At 37.6% G+C, this 20235-nt stretch overlaps 1 long non-coding RNA gene across 1 annotated transcript in view; it reads left to right on the top strand.

The window, feature by feature from the left end:
* The window catches only part of LOC110344441 (uncharacterized), a 261618-nt gene extending 251982 nt beyond the window's left edge, over positions 1-9636 (top strand). Inside the window, exon 3 of the long non-coding RNA XR_015444738.1 lies at positions 8195-9636. This is a non-coding gene — a long non-coding RNA (uncharacterized LOC110344441). The remainder of the gene's footprint in view (positions 1-8194) is intronic.
* Positions 9637-20235: the final 10599 nt, after the last annotated feature.

Here is a 20235-nt window from a genome sequence, read left to right as displayed (position 1 = left end):
TGTGCAGTTAAGTGCTTTTTGATATGGATTTTAGCCATTTGGAAAACTTCTTTTATGAATTACCTGCTCAAATCTCTCATCTGTTTTTAAATTTGCACTTTCTGTCTTATTGATTTGTGAGAACTCTCTGTATATGTTGGAAATAGTTTCTTAGTTATTATGATATAAATATTTTCTCACATTCTATGGCTTTGCTCCATGAGGCCTTCCTTTGATGGTAGAAATCCTTACTTATAATGTAGTCAATCTTTAATTTGTGGTTGGTATTTTGATGCCTTTTAAAAAATTTTCTGTAATCTAAGATCACAAAGTAATTGTCCTGTTACTTTCTAAAAGGCTTATTATTCTGTCTTTTATATTTAGCTCTACCATCCTCCTTGGATTGACTTTTATGTATGTGTGATATGGGTGAAATAAGATCAAGTGTTCCTCTACTGGCTAGCTAGTAATTCTAATACAGTTTATGAAAAATCTATCATTTCCCTGCTCCTCTGCAGTTTCACCTTTTTCATTTAATTGAGTGTCCACACATGTATGGGTGCTTCTGAGCTCTCTTGTTTCTCCAAAAATGAATATTACCTTTTCCAGCTTCCCTTGGTGTTAATGTGGCCTTGTAACTAAATTATTCCCATTGAAATGTAAGTAAAAGAAAGGATTTTTAGAATATTCTATGCACTATTCCTGTGGGGAAAAAGAAATGAACTCTGATTCTCACCTCAGCCTACATCCAATGATCAATTCCAGATGGATTGCATATCTCCATACAAAGGAAAAACAAGAATAGCCCAGCTCAGCTCAAATAGAGTGCAAATTTGTCCTTCCCCTACCTTTTGATTCTAGTAGGGCTCTCGATGAATTAAATGGTGCCTACCCACACCAGTGACAGAGCTACTCCTTAATTAGATCAATGCTTCAAATGCTAAACTCACCTAGAAGCACCTTCATCTGTACATTTAGACAGAATAGTTTACCAGCTATCTAGCACCCCTTAGCCCAGTCAAATTGATACATAAAATTAACCTTCACAATATGTTTGACAAACTTTTTGTGAAGAACATCAGTTTTTAATGTTGGTGTAGATTACTTTATCAATTTCTATTTTATTGTTTTCTGTGTTTTAATTGAGATGTCTTTGCCTAAGCTGAAATCACAAAGAATTCTTCCTATGATTTCTTCTAGAGGTACAATAATTTTATTTCTTACAATAGTTTACAATAGTTCTTACAACTATTCTTATGATAGTTACAATATATTTTGCATTAATATTTCACAATTGTTAAGAGCTGAGTTTTTATTCTTTTTCATATAAACATGCAGTTGTTTAAAAAAATTATTTTTTAAAAAAACTATCTTTGATGGCCATAGTGGCACACGCCTATAACCCAAGCCTTTTGGGAGGCTGAGGTAGGAGGATTGCAGATTCAAGCCCAAACTGGAAAATTTAGCAATTGAGTGAGAACTTGCCTCAGAATGATGATGATGATGATAAAGAGGGGGAGGAGGAGGAGAGTGAGGAAGAGGAAAGAGCTGGGGAGGTAGCTCAGAGAAAAGGTCTTGGGTTCAATCCTCAACATCAAATACTACAAAAAACAAAACCAAACCCATTATCTCTTCTCTATTAAATTACCTTAACCAAAAATCAGTTAGCCATATAAATGGGGCTTATCCTGGATTTTGTTCCATTCTGTATTCCTATGCTTACACCAATACCACACTGTATTGAGTACTTGTAGCTTGAAATAACACAGTGTAATTCTTCCAACTACATCTTCTTTTTCATAATTGTATTGACAACCCTAGGCCTTTTCCTTTTCTAGACAAAATTTTTAATTAGTTTCTCAATTTCTTCAAAATAGTTCTAGTATTTTGATTGAAATCTGTTACATTGAGTTGCATTGAATCTATAAGTCAATCTAAGGAGGACAACAGATTAGAAAGATTGAGTGTTGCAATTGTGAATGTATGTCCCCATTTATTTAGGTCTCCTTTTGTAATATTTTCTAGTTTCTATGTATAAGTGCACAGCTTTCACTGAAGTTATTTCTAATTATTTTATGTTACTGTGAATGGAGTTGTTTTTGAAGTTAATTTTGTAATCATTTGCTGCTAGTATATATAAATGTACTTGCTTTCATATATTCACTTGGATTTGGATTGCATATATTTTTATATATGCAATCTTGTTAAGTTCGTTAATTAGCTCTTGTTAGTTTTTGTGCCAATTCTTTTTGCTTGGCTCTATTCACACTTAATCGTGTCATCTGTAATAAGAAGAGTTTTACTTTGTTTTTTCCTCTTCAGTCTTCCTCTCATGTAGTTTCCTTGCTGTATCGTACTGGCTGAAACCTCCAGTACAGTATTAGATAGAAGAAGTGACAGATGATACCCTCTCCTTGTTTGTAATCTTAAAATACAATTTCATGAAGACTTACATCCTTGTCTTTAGGTTTTTCATAGATGCCCCTAATTGGGTTTAGGAAATTTCTTTTCACTGCTAGTTTGTGAAAAATTTTTACCATGAAATGATATCAAATGGGAGGGGAGCTGAATCTATTGAAATAGCTAATAGAGAGAATACACTGAATTACTTTCATATCTTATATTTGTATATTAATATAATTTAAGGAAATACATTTTATATTAATATCATTCAAGGAAATAAATCATACTGGTCTGTTAACATTTCCTGCTTCTTGCTTCAGTTTTGGCAATTTCTGTCTTTCAGGTAATTTTCCACTTCTGTTTAGATTGTTAAATTTATTGTCATAAAATTGCCCATAGTATCCTGTCATCCTTTTAATATCTGAAGGACCTGTAGCTTTTGATGCTCTATTTATTTTTATTATTTGGTTAAGATATTTTCTGTTTTCTGAAATGATTTCTGTTTTTAGAAGATTATTTGGAATTGTGTTGTTTAATTTCTAAACATTAAGGATTTTCTTGGTCACTTCATCATTATTAAATTCATATAATTTTTCTATACATTTTCTTCTATGGTATTTCAAAAACCTGTATGTTTGTTGTTTATATCTAACTGATCTACAAGGTGTGGTTCATTTTTCTTTCAATCTTTCTTCTCTCTCTTCTTTATCTTATATAATTTCTGCTGATCTATATTCACGTTCACTTACTCTTCCCTCTCCTATCTCCATTTGGATAAGTCTCTCCTAAGAACTTTTTAAATTGCCAAAATTATATATTTCAAGTTCTAGAATTTCCATTTCTTTATTTCTGTTTGTCTGCTGAGGTTTTCCCTTAAACATATTTTATTTTGTTAAGAGTGGTCCTTATAGCACTTTAAAAATATTGCATATTAGTTTCAACATTTGGTTCACCTCATGTTTGCACTCAGTTGACTACTCTTTTCTCTTATCTCTTTGACAGTCATATAACTTTAGGTTATATGCTACACATTATGAATACTAGGGAGGGTTTTGGAACCCATTATTTTTACCCAATGAGTGTTGCTTTCTTTGTTTTAGTTCATACTTTTCTTGGCTGGGCCTGAATTGCAAATTCTATTTCTTTGGCAACAGCTTTGGTCTGTATGCAGATCTTTTGTCTGTATTGTTTAGCTGCTCTAAATCTAACCCATGCCTGGGTAGTTCCGTGGTTATGCAGAGATAGCGATAAATGGAGTTTGGGGATTTTCTATCTGGCTTTGTTCCCATTTGAAGGGTCTGTCACTCTCTTTAGCAACCAGCTGAACTGCCCACTTTCACTTCCTGATTCCCTGGGCTGGAAGAACTGCAGGTACTTTAATGCAACTCTATCCTGCCTCTGTGCAGCAGTTCAGTCTCAGAGTGAAACCTTGGAAAGGAGTCCTTACTTATGTAGCTCCCTGCTCCTAGGCAGCACCCTCCCCCATCTGTGTGTTGTGTTCACTTCTTGGCCCCTCTGAAGGTGGTTCTACAAGTGGGTTTTGTATCATGTTCAGGAGTAATAGTTGCTTTCTCCAGAACATGGAGCTTACCTTAGTTTATCATCCAGAGAACTAGAAGTTCTAGAATCCTACCATGTAGGTGGAGAAAGGAGGGATCTAATGGCAGTGGGTCAGGATTCAGACTGCTGCTCCCCTTTCCTAAATGTTTCACAAATAAATGTCCTTGTGTCTGACATGAGGATATGACTAACAGAATCAGACCTGCTCTCCTCCCCGGTGTACAGACATATTGGCCTTTTGAGCAGGGGCCTCAAGGTAGGTCTAAAGGACTTGTCTACACTGACTACATTTGGAAAATTATTGGGTTTCAGGTGTGTTCAATGTGACACTGGTCAAGCTTGGTGATTAGAAACTCAAATTTCATGAGAAAGAACCCTCTCTACCTATGTCCTGGATATTTTCCAGTAAGGATAGTATACATACAGTGTGGTAGAATTCAGATACAAACAAATTAATCAAGAGAAGCTGGAAGCTTTAGGAAGACAGAAAGAGGCCACCATAAAATTCACACTGAAAAATAGAAACATAAAAAGCACTGGAGTTTATTAAGAAATGACTCACTGAACCATCTGGGAAATAAAGTTAGGAGTGAAATATGAGCAGAGAGGGCTTGTTCTTTGAGCCCATTTGGGGCATACATTCCACAGGGAAAGAACAACTGATACTGAAAATTCACCGTGTCCTGGGGATGCCAGTGGCCGCCTGTTAGACACACAAGGAAACTGAATCTAAAACAGCTTTTATCACCTGCTCAAGGTTTTAGAGGTAGGACATGGCAAAGTCAGAATATGAACCATGGTCAGCTTAGCTGAGAAAGATGGGCAATAAAGCATGGCGAGAGAACTTCGAACCCTTCCCTGGTTTCCATATTCTTAGGTTTTTCCAGCCCTTAAGACAGTGAATCTTTATTGCCCACTCAAGAAAGCAAATTGAAAGACAAATGAGCAGACTAATATTGCTAAAAAAAAAAAAAAAAAAGCCACTAATCTCTAGGGAAAGAAAAAAAATAAAAAAAATAATGTACACATTTTAGTGTCTTAATTATTATTCATGACAAATTACACGAGCCACCCCTCTCATAATGTATCCTGATCCATCAGGATGAAAGCATATAGGCCTGAGAAGTATCAGCCTGGAGACAGGGAAATGGTGCATATTTAGATGCTGGTATACTCAGTAGGAAAGAATTGGAATCCAAAGATTTCCTTAGGCTTTACTGCAAAGAAGCGAGAGACAGCCAAGCTGAAGCCTGGTTTCTCCCATCTACTCCTAGCCCCTGTCCTTCCTAGCTCATTCCCAGCCTGCAATCAATCTGGTCTTTTAGAGCTATTGACCAGGCTGCCCGAAAGCCATAGCCCAAACACCATCTCCTCTCCAATCCATTTTCCCTGCCTCAGAGAAAGCCAATTGGATTTCTCAATTATCAAATTGTACAATCGTGAACTTACATACTTCTGAGAGGTAGTATGATGTTTCTTTTCTGTGGAAATGTCATACTAGCTTTTGGGGGGCATGAACAGAATATTTAAAATATTCATTCTGTCTGTGTGGTCCACTGAGAAGCAAACAAAGGTGAAATGTGTTTTGCTTAGGCTGTGATAGAATCCTCTGTTCTTTAAGAAGCTCTGAGGCTCTGATAGCATCAGCACCTGATCTTGTGTTATCTGCTTCTCCCCAGCCTAAAAAGTCTATAAATGGGCAAATGAAATTTCTTTTTTAACATATATCTTTGACACACATATGCTAATTTTGGCAATGTTTTAGCGCCTTTAAAAGATAATTAAATCAGCATTTAAAAAAAATAAAGCAACTGCCATTTGTTGGTCTAGTACTTTGTGTTGAGCAATATTTAGGCGCTTTAAAAGTGCTATATAGTTTTAGAAACTAACTCCTGCTAATGAAAATTTCATATAAATATATTGTCCTTATAGAAAACACTGAAGCCAAATTTCATCTGAATATTTGTCCTCATGTAAGACTTTGCTGCTCTATGTAAAAGCTTTTCAGTGTAGTGAGCCTTTCCAGAATTTCCTGTGTGCTTATATACATATGTTCCTGTAGAAGAGATATAAAACAGTGCTTGTGTGCATGTATTTGTTCTATTAATAGAATCATTTATATGTTTCAGGCTGCAATTTGCTTTTCACACTCAACACTATATGAATGTTGGTAACAGTTCTGGCTTACTTTTATGTTCCTATTTTAAATTTCTTTTTTTGTAATGGAGTAGTACCAAATTTTATTTAGCTGTTTCCCTTTTAACACACAACTAGGTTGCTTGTTTGCATTTTCTTGTGCTAAAATAGAATTTCAGTATTTTTCATAAGACTTAGTGTTTCTTAGCCTCCATGTTACCAGCGAGGGATGTTGCAAGCGCCAAAGTCAGCCAAGCCTGTGGTGAGGATACACAAACAAGATTTTGAAACCTCAATTATAGTGTACAAATACAGACCAAATTACCTGCCTATTATTTTGAGGCTGGTAGGGGGAGGAAAAAAAGCTAAAAACAAATGGTAGCTGTTGAGATAGCAGCTCCAAGATCAGTTACATGCTTTTCAAACAAAAAAGGACAACCAAACCATAGGAAACACATAGTTTTCATTTCATTGTGGTTTCTTTGTGTTTTTAATTAGAAAGCAGCAGAAATCTCCTGTAGAGATGAGGAAAACAAACTCTGAATTAAGAAGATTTTTGTTTGGTAGGTGGAGACCTCATTCCTTCCAGACTCTCCATGCAAAGGCTACATCCTGTGTGCTTCACAAGTACAGGAAATCCTGCAGACAGAGCTCTGAGGGTGCACTACCCACTCATGGCTCTATCTCAAGTAGCTGAACTTCCATCCTGCAGGCTTCAGGAGAACAAAATGCAAACATTTGCATTTGTTTATTTTTTTTTCAAAATTAATAGCCTTTAGTGGTAGGTTTTATATAAACATGATTTATTGTCATCTGAGATACTCAAGCATTATAGAAATGTGTAAAGACAAAAGTAACAGAAATACATTCCCCCAATTTTTCTATCCCAATGTTAATTAACATTTTCAGTAAGCTTCTTGCTTTGTTGTCTCGCTTTCTCTCCCCTCCCTCTTCTCTCCTTCTCCAGAAAGTATACTTTTCTATAAATGGCTATAACTAGGCTTCTTTTTATAGAACTAGCATTTTTCACTCAATATGTTCTATATATCTTTCTTTCACAACGCTAATAGATGTGATTTGTTTTTGGTAGTGACTAAATAATAATCACATAGTATATGGTACTCTTGATCATTCATTCACTCATTCAGTTGTTCATCCATTTGTCTCCCAAAAGTTTATTTTGTGACTGGTACGTGACAGGCAATATACTAAATAAACAGCACACAATGCATACAATGGTAAGCACAACAAGCACAGTATGAGACCTCTAGGGGTTTCGGTCCAGGAGGAAAAACAAATAAGCAATAGCAGGGTGTGATAAATCTTAGGGTACCTAGTTTAGGACGTGTGGTTAGGGAAGCTTAGGTGGCAGAAGTAATGGCTATGGTGAGAAATCACAGCAGATAAAGTAGAGCTTGCAAAACAAAAAAAGAGATGTTATTTAATCCAGGCCAATATCATTTGCAAAGTCCTGGCCATTCTGTAAAAAATGAAGGTATTCCATGCAGCTGGAGCTCATTGTTTGGGAGATGTGAAGACAGATGATGCTGCAATTTGGATAGTAGTGTTGTCCGTGATCCACGACCCTTTAAATAGAATCAGCAGTTATTTTCCAAGCAGGGCCATATTCCATTCCTAAACCACCTAGTTACATTCAAGGCCAGGTATGACTCAAATAAAAAGGGGAGAAAATTAATTCTATTTTAGTAAGACTTGTGGAAAACTATAAATATGATTTTAAAAATTTATAAATATGTCCAAAATGAGGCAAGTTCAAAATACTTGTTAGTGAGGGGACATGCATTGGCTCCTTTTCTAGTGGATAGTATTGTTGAATGGGACTATAAAACAAAGAATGGAGTCTACACAAGAATAATTACCCAAATGCCTGTGTGTTAACTGTCTGGATATATCTGGTCTTATGAGGGGTGGATTGGAAGGAAAAAAATACCATAAAGGTGAGGTATTAATATTATATAAACACTTGAACGCTGAACAGACTTTTAGAATCAGGGCCACAGTGAGGCAAATAAAAGTGAGCAGCCAGCCCTACTGACTGAACGGGGATGAATCCCGCAAAACCTTTGTAACCAGGCTTTGTGTTTGTGTGCTCCAGGAACAAATGCAAGTCTGCAGTGAAGTAAGGTGAATGGAACATGGAAGATTGGAAACATAAGAGCCACCATAAAGAAGAGAAATTGTCCCCTGGGAAAAGAGAGAAGCAGCACAGCTGCCAGCCATTGGAACTTCCACATGGGAAGCTGACAGGAAGCAGGCCCAGCACAGGACACAGGTTCCAGAGATGGCCTCATCCTCATCAGGCCACACACAAAGGTACTAGAAATGGCCCCACACCAGCTGTTGATGGGAGGCCTGCCAGCTGAGCATGAGTTCCATGCCAGACAAGTCAGGGTGCACCATGACTTGGGGCCTTGCCTTGATGTGTCTTTGGGGAGTGACCTTTCCTAAGCTATTCCTTGCTCTTTAAGATATACAATTATATTCCCACCTGAAGTCAGTGATATGTAGGGCTGGTAACAGTTGGCAGTGGTGGTGGTGCCCACCCTTACTATACTCATGAAAGCAGAAAATGAAAGGCCAAAGGCAAAGATGATTCTCCAAGAGGACATTTCCTTGTGTCTTTGGTCTCATTTGTTTGGAAAGAGAAAATGTATGTGGGAAGAAAGAGTATTGATCTCTGCTAGAGGATAGAATTCCTTTTCCATCACCACTTTCAGCCAGGAAAGGAAAGAAGGCACAGAGAATGGACTGTCCCTGCACTTCCAGAGTCTAGCAGGTTTCTACTTTCACACCCGGCTGTAGTGCAGGGCCTGTCACTGTGAATGGTTCAAGAGAACTAGCGAGGCTCTGATCTCAAATATGAAGATAGAAAGGCTAACAAAGGGAACAGGAAACTAAATAATAATTCATAATTTTGACATTTAAAAGTACTCTCATTTCCTCAAGAATAGCTTGGGGAATTTGGGAAATTTTTAGACCCTTCACCAAAAGAAATTCTGGCAAATGTAAGTAGAGCTGTGGTCCCACTTAGTTTCTAAATTCTGAGATTCCCTGAGCTTTCTGGTTAAAATATCCACTTTTTTCTCTGTGTTGAGCAAGTCTGTTGAGTGCCTAGCAAGACATAGAGGTGACTTGGACACTATCCAATGTAAAATTAGCTTTGATCACATGTGGACCCCAATAGTCAGGATAGAAGCAAATCATTCCAAGACAGTGGAAAAGGATTTGCTAAAGAATTAAGTTCTGCCAGGGATTTAGCTCAGTGGTTCCGCTGCCTGCTTTGCAAGCACAAGGACCCTAGTTCAATCCCCGGTACATAAAAAAAAAGAAAGAAAAAGAATTAAGTTCTAATGGTGATATTATAAGTACCTTGCACTAATATTAGAGGGAAATGTTTATTGACTGTATATTGTACTGGGAAATAGAGAAGATAAATACTTGTGCTTCCATTGAGACACATTTAAAATTCCCAAATACCCATTGTATAATCTGCTAAGCGATTTTCCCAACTGTTTTGAATTTCTTCCTGAACAGGTGATTACAGTGATATATATTCTAGCCTGTGTGGACTTGCATTTGGCAATTATTTGTAGTTGTTATTTATCTAATTTTTAAGTGCATGGTAACTCAGTAAAAGTTATACATGAATTATTTTAAAATCTCATATTTTTAAAATTACAGTCATTTCTTTCTCCAATGACAAAATACACATATCTACAATCTTGAAAATTTGTTGCAGAAGAAAAAATATTAATTGGATGGTGTTACTCTGCTTTCAAGTCATGGAACTAGGTTTCTTGGTTAAATCAAATGCCCTGTTTAGGAATGAGTTACTGAACATTTAATATACCTAAAATACAATGTAGTGTGTGTCACTGCCTCAAGATCAAACAGGTATTCTTTGATGTTAAGGGAGTGTGGCAAAATCTCAAAGTGCCTTGATGGGGGAATCACCCACCATTCACCATTTTTTATTGAATGTAATACCCAGGGGAATACCACATATTAGAGAGCTCGATTGGCCAAATTTTGAAAAGCACAGTTTATCATGCATTTGCTCATTGACATTTTCATATTCAGAGACTGATTGTTCAGGAGTAAATGAAATGAGGTATTTTGGTTACATTTGACCACCAAATTATACCGGATAAACTGGGTTAAGAAGAAATGAGAAATGTGAAGACCAGCTATGACATTCCAGAATAAATCCAAGCCAGAAGTAAAATGGGTCTTGATGAAGGCAAAGACCACAGAGTTGAAAGGGAAAAGACTAAAGTTGACAAAGAAAAAAAGCCAGAGAAAGGGAAAGCTGTCAAGGATCCTCAGGGCTTAAGCAGTAGATATATTTGAGTTTTGAGGAAAATAAGGCATTCGGCATATTATTTATTAATACTGAGCATCTCAGTGATTCCAAATTCTCTCCCATAGAGTCATGTTGGCATTCTTTATTTCTGGGAGCATTGTGGGTGGGATTTAGTTGACCATAGACCTTTCCCTTTGTATTATAATTGCCTTTGGTCTCCTCTCTCCCTCACCCTGAGCTCTTTGACGGCGGGCTCTCTGTCTTTTATCTTTGTATCGCTAAAGCACATAGTATCATAGCATGCACAAAATAGGTACTTCTTAAATATTTTTAAAAGGAAGAACGTGGTGAGGGAAGGAAAGAAAATGAGAAGGTGAGTCAAAATGAGGATTTGTCCTTTGTTATTCATCTTAAAACTAAATACCTGAAAAGAACAGACTCTAGATCAACATCTTTAATTTACAGTTTACTTTTATAGGCAAAAGAAGGAACTTGACCAATCAAGGTCAAGGACAGTGAGTTGGAGGCAGAAATAGAGTCATAAACTAGGCCCATACTATCCACTGTTCTCTGCTTACCTGGTAAGCAATCTTGCCCTCGTCGAGGAGATCCGTATCTATTTTACTTCTCCTAAACGAAACAATGTTTGGGACACGAGGAAGTAACTACATGAAAAATATTTTTAATAAACAGACAGTGGCCCATGATAACTCTAACAGGTCTAGGGTGAAGCCAATAAAACTGACCGCAGGCCACATTGGCTGTGTATCTCTTAAGGTTCACTAGAGGAACAGATATAATATAATATATGATATGATATGATATATAAAAAATTTACAAAGTAAACTTATAATGGCTGCCTACAGAGTCAGGGTGAAAGAATGCAAAATATTCATCTGTACACTGAAGAGCTGGGGGATGCAATTTAAAGTCCAAGGCTTGGAGCTCATTCTCAAGCATGGTGTGCGTCCATGTCAGAAAGCTAAAGGGTCTGCACTAGAAGGCTGAAGGAACTGGACACCAGTGTCCAAAGATGATAAGACTACAGCTAGGGCAGACTTCCTTCTTTACTCCATCCAGACCTCAAGCTTAGTGGTAGGTGCCACCCACATCTGGGATGAGTCTTCCCTCCTCAATGTGTGGCCCACCTGTCAGTTATCCACCAACATACCCAAAACTGTGCTCCAGTAATCCACCAGGAATTTCTTAATCCATTCAAGTCAACATCACAATTAACTATCACAGACTGGTTCTAGAAAATTGAATTTTAAAAAACTATTTGATTAAATTTTTATAACAGTCTAAAACCTGAAGAGAATAAAAGTGTAGACATAGACACAGTGAGCAGTCACCTTCCATCCTTTTTCTGCTCTCACCCAGACAAGTTTCTACCTACACCATAGGTATTTACACTTCTTAGTTTCTTGTGTACCCTACACAGTTTCTTTATAGTTTACAAGCTAATTGGGAATAAATGTTCTGGCTTACTTTTTATAAAGAAAATTGTTTTATTGGTACATTTTAGGTATACAATACCTTTACATTTCTCATTGGGAACTTGTACTTTACATGATGTATCTTGGTTCTTATTTTTTCCCCATTCCCTGCACTCCAGCCCCTCCACCCTTCCCTATTTACAAAGACTTTGTTTCCATTTTTTCTTTTTCTCATAATTTTTCCTTTCCCTTCTTTCCTTTCCCCTACCCTTCCTACTTCCCCTACCCGTTTGGACCTTTTCTTCCTATTTTGCATTATCAATTATTCATTTTAATCATTGGTACATTTTAGGTATACAAAATAATGACATTCATCATTGGAAATTTGCGCCTTTACATAGTCTCTCTTGGTTCTTATTTTTCCCCCTTCCCCTGCCCTCCCTTCAACCCCTCCATCCCTTCCTATTTACAAAGATTTTGTTTCCATTTTTCCATTTTCTCATATTAATTCTATTCCCTTCTTTCCTTTCCCCTACCCCCACCACTTCCCCTTCCCCTTTGCCCCTTTTCCTCTTATTTCACATTATCTATTATATGTTTTAGTCCTTATTTACACTTTCAGTTTCTCACACTAGAGAAACTATTTGATAGTTACACATGTGCATGCTATTTATTTCACTTAAGAGTATCTCCTCAATGTGCATCCATTTAGCTATAAATGTCTCCAATTTCTCATTTTTTATGGCTGAGTAGTACTCCCTTTTATTAAAAAATCCCACATTTTCTTTATCCAGTCACCAGTTGATGGGCATTTGGGCTGCTTCCAAGTTTTAGCTATTATAAATTGTGCTGCTGTGAACATGGGTGCACATATATCACTGTGGTATGCTTCTTTTAATTCTTTGGGGAAGATACTCAGCAGGGAATAGCTGGGTCAAATGGGACTTCCAGGCCTAGTCCTTTGAGGTATCTCCATACTGATTTCCACCGTGGTTGCACCAGTTTACACTCCCACCAGCAGTGGAGCAGGGTTCCTCTTTCCCCACAGCCCTGCCGACATTTGTTATTGGTTGATTTCATGATAGCAGCCATTCTTTCTGGAGTGAGGTGGAATCTCAGCAATGTTTTTGTTTGCATCTCTCGAATGACCAGTGATGTTGAACATTTTTTCATATATTTATTTGCTACTTCTGCTTCTTTGTCTGAGAAATGTCTGTTCATTTCAGATGCCCATTTTCAGATTGATTCTTCAAATTTGGGAGGTCTGATCTTTTTAAGTTCTTTATAGATTGGAGATAGTAGGCCTTTGTCTGAGGAAGAGCAGGTGAAGATTTTTTCCCACATTGTGGGTTGTCTCTTCACTCTGCTGGTGGTTTCTCTTGCTGTGCAGAAGCTTTTTAGTAAGAAGAGATCCCACTTGTTGATTATTTGTGCCAGTTCACGGGCAACTGAGGTTTTGTTCATCAAATCTTTTCCTATGCCAATGTCTTCAAGAGTTCTACCTAACCTCTGTTCCAACCGGTTCAGCATTTCTATTTTAATATTTAGATATTTAATCCATTTTGATTTTAGTTTAGTGCATGGCAAGAGATACAGGTCTAGTTTTAATCTTTGGCAAGTTGAAGCCCAATTTTTCCAGCACCATTTATTAAAGAGGCTATCTTTCCTCTGGGTGTTTGGCTCTTTTAAAGAAGATGAGATGGCTGAGTGTGTCTGGAGTTGTTTCTGCATCTTCTAATCTGTTCCACTGGTCCTCAGGTCTTTTTCTTTGCCAGTACCATGCTGTTTTTTTCACAGTAGCTTTGTAATATAGTTTCAAGTTGGGGATTATGATATCCCTGTCAGGTCTCTGTTACCTAGAATTGCTTTTGCTATTCTGGGTCTCTTCTAGTTTTTGGATTGTTTTCTCAAGATCCATGAAGTATGCTGCTGGGATTTCAATTGGGATTGCATTGAATCTATATAGCAGTTTTGAAAGTATGGCCATTTTGATTGTATTGATCCTTCCTAGCCAGGAGCAGGGGATGTCTGTCTATTTTCTGATATCATCTTCAATCTCTCTTTTCAGAGTGCTATAGCTTTCAGAGAAGAGGTCTTTGATTTCTTTTGTTAGGTTGATTCCTAGGTATTTCAGTTTTTTGGATGCTATTGTGAAAGGAATTATTTGCCCTATTTCTCTCTCAGTGAGTTTGTTGTTCATGTAGAGGAAAGCTATTGATTTTTGAGTGTTGACCTTGTATCCAGCTACTTTACTGAATTTCGCTATTAAGTCTAGAAGACTTTTGGTGGAGTTCTTAGGGTGTTCTATATAGAGTATCATGTCATCTGCAAATAATGACAATTTGACTTCTTCATTTCCTATCTTTATTCCTTTTATTTCTTTCTCTTGTCTAATTGCCTTGGCTAATGTTTCCAAAACTATATTGAACAAGAGTGGTGATAGTGGACATCTTTGTCTTGTTCCTGATTTTAGTGTGAAGGATTTCAGTTTTTGTCCATTTAATATGATACTGGCTGCTGGTTTTGCATAGATGGCTTTTATCAGATTGAGGTAGAGACCACCTATTCCAATTTTTTGTAGAGTTTTTACCATAAATGCGTGTTGGATTTTGTCAAATGCTTTTTCTGCATCTATGGAGATAATCATATGGTTTTTGTCCTTGTCTCTATTGATATGGTGTATTACATTGATTGATTTTCATATGTTGAACCATCCCTGCCTCCCTGGGATGAATTCCACTTGATCAGGGTGTATGATCTTCTTGATGATCTGCATTCTATTTGCCAGTATCTTATTAAGGATTTTTGCAACTATGTTCATTAGTGAGACCTGCCTATAGTTCTCTTTTTTGGTTGAGTCTTTCTCTGCTTTGGGGATCAAGGTGACGCTTGCTTCCAGGAATGAATTTGGGAGTATTGCTTCCCTTTCAATTTCATTGAAGAGTTTAAACAATAGTGGCAGTAGTTCCTCTCTAAATGTCTTGTAGAATTCAGCAGTGAAGACATCAGGACCTGGGCCTTTCTTAGTTGGTAAGTTTTTAATTATGTTGTCAATTTCATTGGTTGATATTGGGTTGTTTAGAATTTTTAGGTCTTCTTCGTTCAACTTTGGTAATTCATATGTATCTAGGGATCTGTTTATTTCTTCTGTGTTTTCCATCTTATTGGTGTATAGGTTCTGGAAGACTTACTTCCTTTTTTTTTTTTTTTGCTTAAATTCTTTTATTGGTACATTTTAGGTATACAATACATTTACATTTATTATTGGGTGCTTGTACCTGTACATGATGTATCTTGATTCTTATTTTTTCCCCATTACCTGTGCACCCTTCACCCCTCCACCCTTCCCTATATACATAGACTTCATTTCCATTTTTTTCTTTTCTCATAATTTTTCCTTTCCATTCTTTCCTTTCTCATTACACAAAAATTATCATATTAAAATACAGATCTCCACCTTGCTTCTTTTTTATTAGTACATGTTTGCAGTACATAATGTTTACATTCCTTATTTGGAGTTGGTACATGTACATAGCTCATCTCAGTTCCTTTTTTCATCCTCTTTCCCTCCTCATCTCCTTTCTTTGATCCCCTTCCCATTTGAGAAAGATCTCTCTTACTCTTTTTCTTAACTAAAAATATATCTTAGAAAACCTTAATATCAGTACCAAAAGAATATCTTTACTTAACTCAAAATTATTCTATTGGATGGATGCAATGTAATTTAATTAAATGGTCTCTTATTGATGAATTTTGGATTATTTCTAATCTTTAGATGGTAGAAAAATTCTTTTAATAACCAACATTGTATATACTTCAAGGGTTTAGCATTTGTAATTTTGATATATTGAAGTTACCCTCCTCATGTCTATACTGATTGACATTCATGTCTGTAGTCTGAGAGTCCGTGATTCTTTACAGCTTCCATATCAGAATGTTACCAAAGTCGAGGATGTTAGCCAATCTGCTGGGTAAAAAAATGGTATTTTAGGGAAGTTTAATTTGCACTTATTTTAGTAACGAGGTTGAGAATCTTTGAGATACTAGAAAATAAAACTACAGAATCAAACTAAAACATGATTTGCTTCTATTCAACCTGAAACCCAGGGCACACCTGATCCCAGAGGAGACCTCAGCCTCATCTGAGAGGTATTTGGGACCATGATACCCCTCAGTGCAAGCCCTTCACATGGATTAGCTCATTTCAATTCAGATATCCTTGAATGGTAGGCACTGGTATCCCTGTTTTACAGATCAGGAAACTGAGGTTGAGAAAGGACAAACTTCTGAAGATCTGATAATTGGCACAGCACAGACTCGAACCTAGGTTTGGAGAACTCCATGACCCTGGATTGCAGCCACTAACTGGCACTGTTTAGAATGCTGTATTTATGCATAGAGTTTGAATTAGGTCATTTGTATGCTGTTCTCCCATAGGATTTATGCTCTTCTTCTTGGCCTACCCATCTTCCAACTCTGTGGCTGGTTTGGAGGGACATATTTTTTCTTTAATGTAGCTGTGGTTCATTGCTTTTCCCTGTAGAATTTTGAGATGCAGCAAGTTTACTTTCAGGCAGTCTCTCCTTCTCTGCACTGTACTTTTTTCTGCTGTTGTCTTGATAAAAGCCACTGTGTTTGTAGCAAATTATAAATATTGATCAGTTCTCTCCCCCCCCTTCATATAAATATAGGAGTTGGAGCATTGTGCTGTGTAATACTAATAAAAAAGCAACTTGGAAAAATTTATTATCTCCTCAGTTATATATGAGAGATTAATTTATCATAACCATGTTAAAGATAGTTTAAGACTAATTGATTTCTAATCTCCTTATTAAATACAAGTAGACTTTTCCAGAATTACCTGGAAAAGACTGGTTTTTCTTAAGAAGAACTATTACATGGAAGAGATTGGAGAATTCAAAAGTCTGTTCTCTGGATATGTGGCAGATGTGTCTCTATCTCCATAGTCGGTGGGATTCTGATCTTCCACTGAAGTGGTGCTCACTGCTATAATGGATTGGGAGCCCTATAGGCAATTGTTAAATGTCTAGGAAGCCTTAGACAAGCTGTGAAATGGCTGATGTGTACTTTCCTCTCTCCCCTCCGAGTCTGCGAATGCTTCCAGCTTCCTATGATTCCCATTGCACCTAGGCATCTGCTCTCTTTCCCAGTAGCCACATTCAGAATGCTCTCTGTAGCCACTCAGGATAGCCCTTCTCTAGATGATGCCTGCTTCTCCATCTGGGCCTCTCACTTCCTTCTTCTGTCTTGAGCCCTGGCATGGCTGCTCTGAGATGGTAGGTGCTGTGAAGCCAGGTCCCATGGCAGAATACAGAAAGTGTTCCAATCTTGCATCTTGGGTCTCCTGGAAACCAAGGCTAATCAAATCACTTGAAAATTGCCATGGAAACACAGCATTAGGGCATGACATGAAGTTCACTTGAGGGATGAAGAATTTTAAAGAATCACTGCCCATGTATTGCAATTTACCTCATCCTTCAGGCTTCCCTCAGAGATGCTGTCATCTGTAGGTCGGGAAGAGGGGGTTGGTCAAAGAAGGGAAAAGGAACTAAGATATAGGCACTTTAGTCTTTCTACTCTCTGCTTCTACTGTCATCACATTGAAATTACCTGGTGAGTTTTAAAAGAATGCTGATGCCTGGATCCCATTGGATCTGAATGGTCTAGGGTAGAATTTAAATACTGCATTGTTTAAAAGGGAGGGTACACCCATGTTCAAATAGCATTTTTTCCTAATAGGTGTGCTTTGATGAATGAGTGGACAAACAAATTGTGATACACAAAGATACACAGAATGAAAAATTATTCATCCTAAAAAAGCAAGGAAATTCTGATACATGCTACAACATGAATGAACCTGGAGAACATCTTATGTTTGAGTCTGGTAATTTAAATAAGCCAGACACAAAATAACAAATACTGTATTATTCCACCTATATGAAGTACCTAAAGCAATCAGGACATTTGACTCCCATGATGGACATTAGTGGTTTCTATGTGATTATCTCCAGATTTGCCCTATGGGAAGCCCCTAGGTTCTCTAGTTTTCTTCCTATATAGACAATCAATTATGCAATCCAAATTTCAATGGCTAGAATATAAGGATATGAACTTTAATAATCTCTTCAAGTGATGCTAATGTGCTGCTAGAGTTTCCTAAAATCCAACCCTCCTGATCTCTTGGGCAATCTGGCTCCCCATGCTTTTCCAGCTTTACTTTCCTGTGTTCTCAGACAGGACCTGTGATTCTCTCCATAACTCTCTAATTTGCCCCTAGGCAAGTGATTTTGAACCTTTTAGAGCTTTCAATGATACAAAGAACCCACTAGTTTGTATCAGTAAAGGTTTGCCAGTACTCCCCTAGTCCCTAGTCCAAAAACTACTTTCTTCTCCTTCATCTCCCTTAATCTTTGGGGCTTGGATTGACTTTTGTTTCTTCCATAAAATTATCCTCCTCTCTCCTTCTCATTTCTCTTCTCTTCCTTTTCCCCAACACTCATTACAATTATTTCTGAGCATTAGGGCCCTCTTAACATTTCCAGGATATGGTTGCATGGTTAAGTCTGATTCTCACTGGGAATATAAGGAATTTCCCATGGTCCTAGCATGATGCTTGGCTTAGAGTAAGTGCTCAGTATGTATTACATTATCTTAGTTACTTTTCTTGATGCTGAGACAAAATATCCAACACCCACAATTAAAGGAGGAAATGTTTATTTAGCTCAAAGTTTATACAGGTTTCAGTCCATAGTCAGCTGGCTCCAAGGCAGAGCAGCATGGCAGAGAGCCATCACTAAGGAGAAACGTTTCATGGCATGGCAGGCAGAAGGCAGCAAAGCAGCAAACAGCAGAAGCAGCAGTGAGCAACCCCCCCTTTCCCTTTTATTCCATCCAAGATACAAGTGTTTTGGGTGCTGCCACCCATACCCAGGGTGGGCCTTCCCATTCTCCATACCCAGAACTATGCTAAACCACTCATTGGACTAATGTAGTTCCACACTCCCTTAGTCCCAGTATCACACACCCTAGATCCAGCTACCTTCCTAAAATGCCACCTCTGACCTCATGAGGCTTTGGTGGGACATCTAGATACAAGTCATAACACAGGTTAAATGGAACTTGACTTTCTAGCTCAGACCTTAGTTCTTAGCTCTAATATATCCAGTGGTCCACAAGATGTCTCAAGCATTTTAATCAAACAGAGTCAAAACATAGTCTTGATATTTCCCTACAATTTTCCCCTTTCTATACCTTCCCTATCCCCAGTGGCATGTCTCTCCAATCCATTACTTGTTCAGGTCAGATTATTAGACATCATCTTTTATAGTACCATATTCACTCACTACCTCCTATATGAAATCAGATAGCAGGATCTGGCAATTCCATCCCCAAAACTCCCTTTGCTTCCCTTTTCTACTGTTACCCACTATCAGGCTTCATCTTCACACCTGAAATGCAACCTGGTCGCAAAGAGCCACACTTATCCTTTCTAACTGGTTCTCTTTAGTCCAATAAGATTGATGTTTATAGCATGTCTAGCTATTTCACCTATTGCTCAAGCCCTTTCACTGCCTGCCCACTGCTCTTGAGAGTCGCAGTCTTTAATAAAATCTGGAAAGCTCTGCAAGATCCAATTGTCTCTGCCTTCTACCACTCATCCTGTTTACTTCCCAGCTCTATTGCTGATCTTTATTTGGGTCTTATCTGTTTTGTTTTCTAAGACTTTTCCCATAGTGATTACTGTGCCTTGAAAGCTTTTTCTATGTCTTTTTATTATTTTCTTTCTTTTTTTTTTTTTTTTTTGGTACCAGGGATCGAACTTGGATCCTTGCGCCTGCACAGCAGGTGGTGAAACCACTGAGCTAAATCCCCAGACCCTTATGTCTTTTATTACTAACCAGCTGCTTTTTCAAGGTTTCAGGTTAAATGTCACTGCCTCAGGGGGACGTGTCCTCAGTCCAAGTTTTATAGATTCCTGTACTTCACTCCTCAGAGACCCTTGTTTTTCCCATTTTAGCCCATATTTTAAATGTGCAAATTAAAAATAATTTATTGGATACTATTGCCCTTTGGCATCTCTATCTTCAAGCATATAGGAATGTCTCAATAAATGGTTGTTGGATGAATCAATTTCAACAAGTCAGTATAGACCATCCATATTTCCAAGCCCGACTCCTTTCTAACACAAAAGTAGAAAAAAATTCATTAATGTATTTGCCACAAATTGCTCCTTTTTTGATCTGACTCAGGCTAATCACTGATACTTAGAGTGGGAGGGCTGGCTCTGGAGTAGGACCTGCAGGATTAGGCCCCTCTTACCATCATGCTGCAAACCTTAGTGCTTTAACTCTTCTTGACTGAGCTCTCAACATGGCT

This window comes from Heterocephalus glaber, unplaced genomic scaffold (genome assembly GCF_053883595.1).
Source record: "Heterocephalus glaber isolate CG9 unplaced genomic scaffold, H.glaber_assembly_v1.0 deba00001606, whole genome shotgun sequence".
NCBI lineage: Eukaryota > Metazoa > Chordata > Mammalia > Rodentia > Bathyergidae > Heterocephalus > Heterocephalus glaber.
Note: the sequence above shows the minus strand (reverse complement) of the source record. Positions and strands in the feature narration are given on the sequence as shown.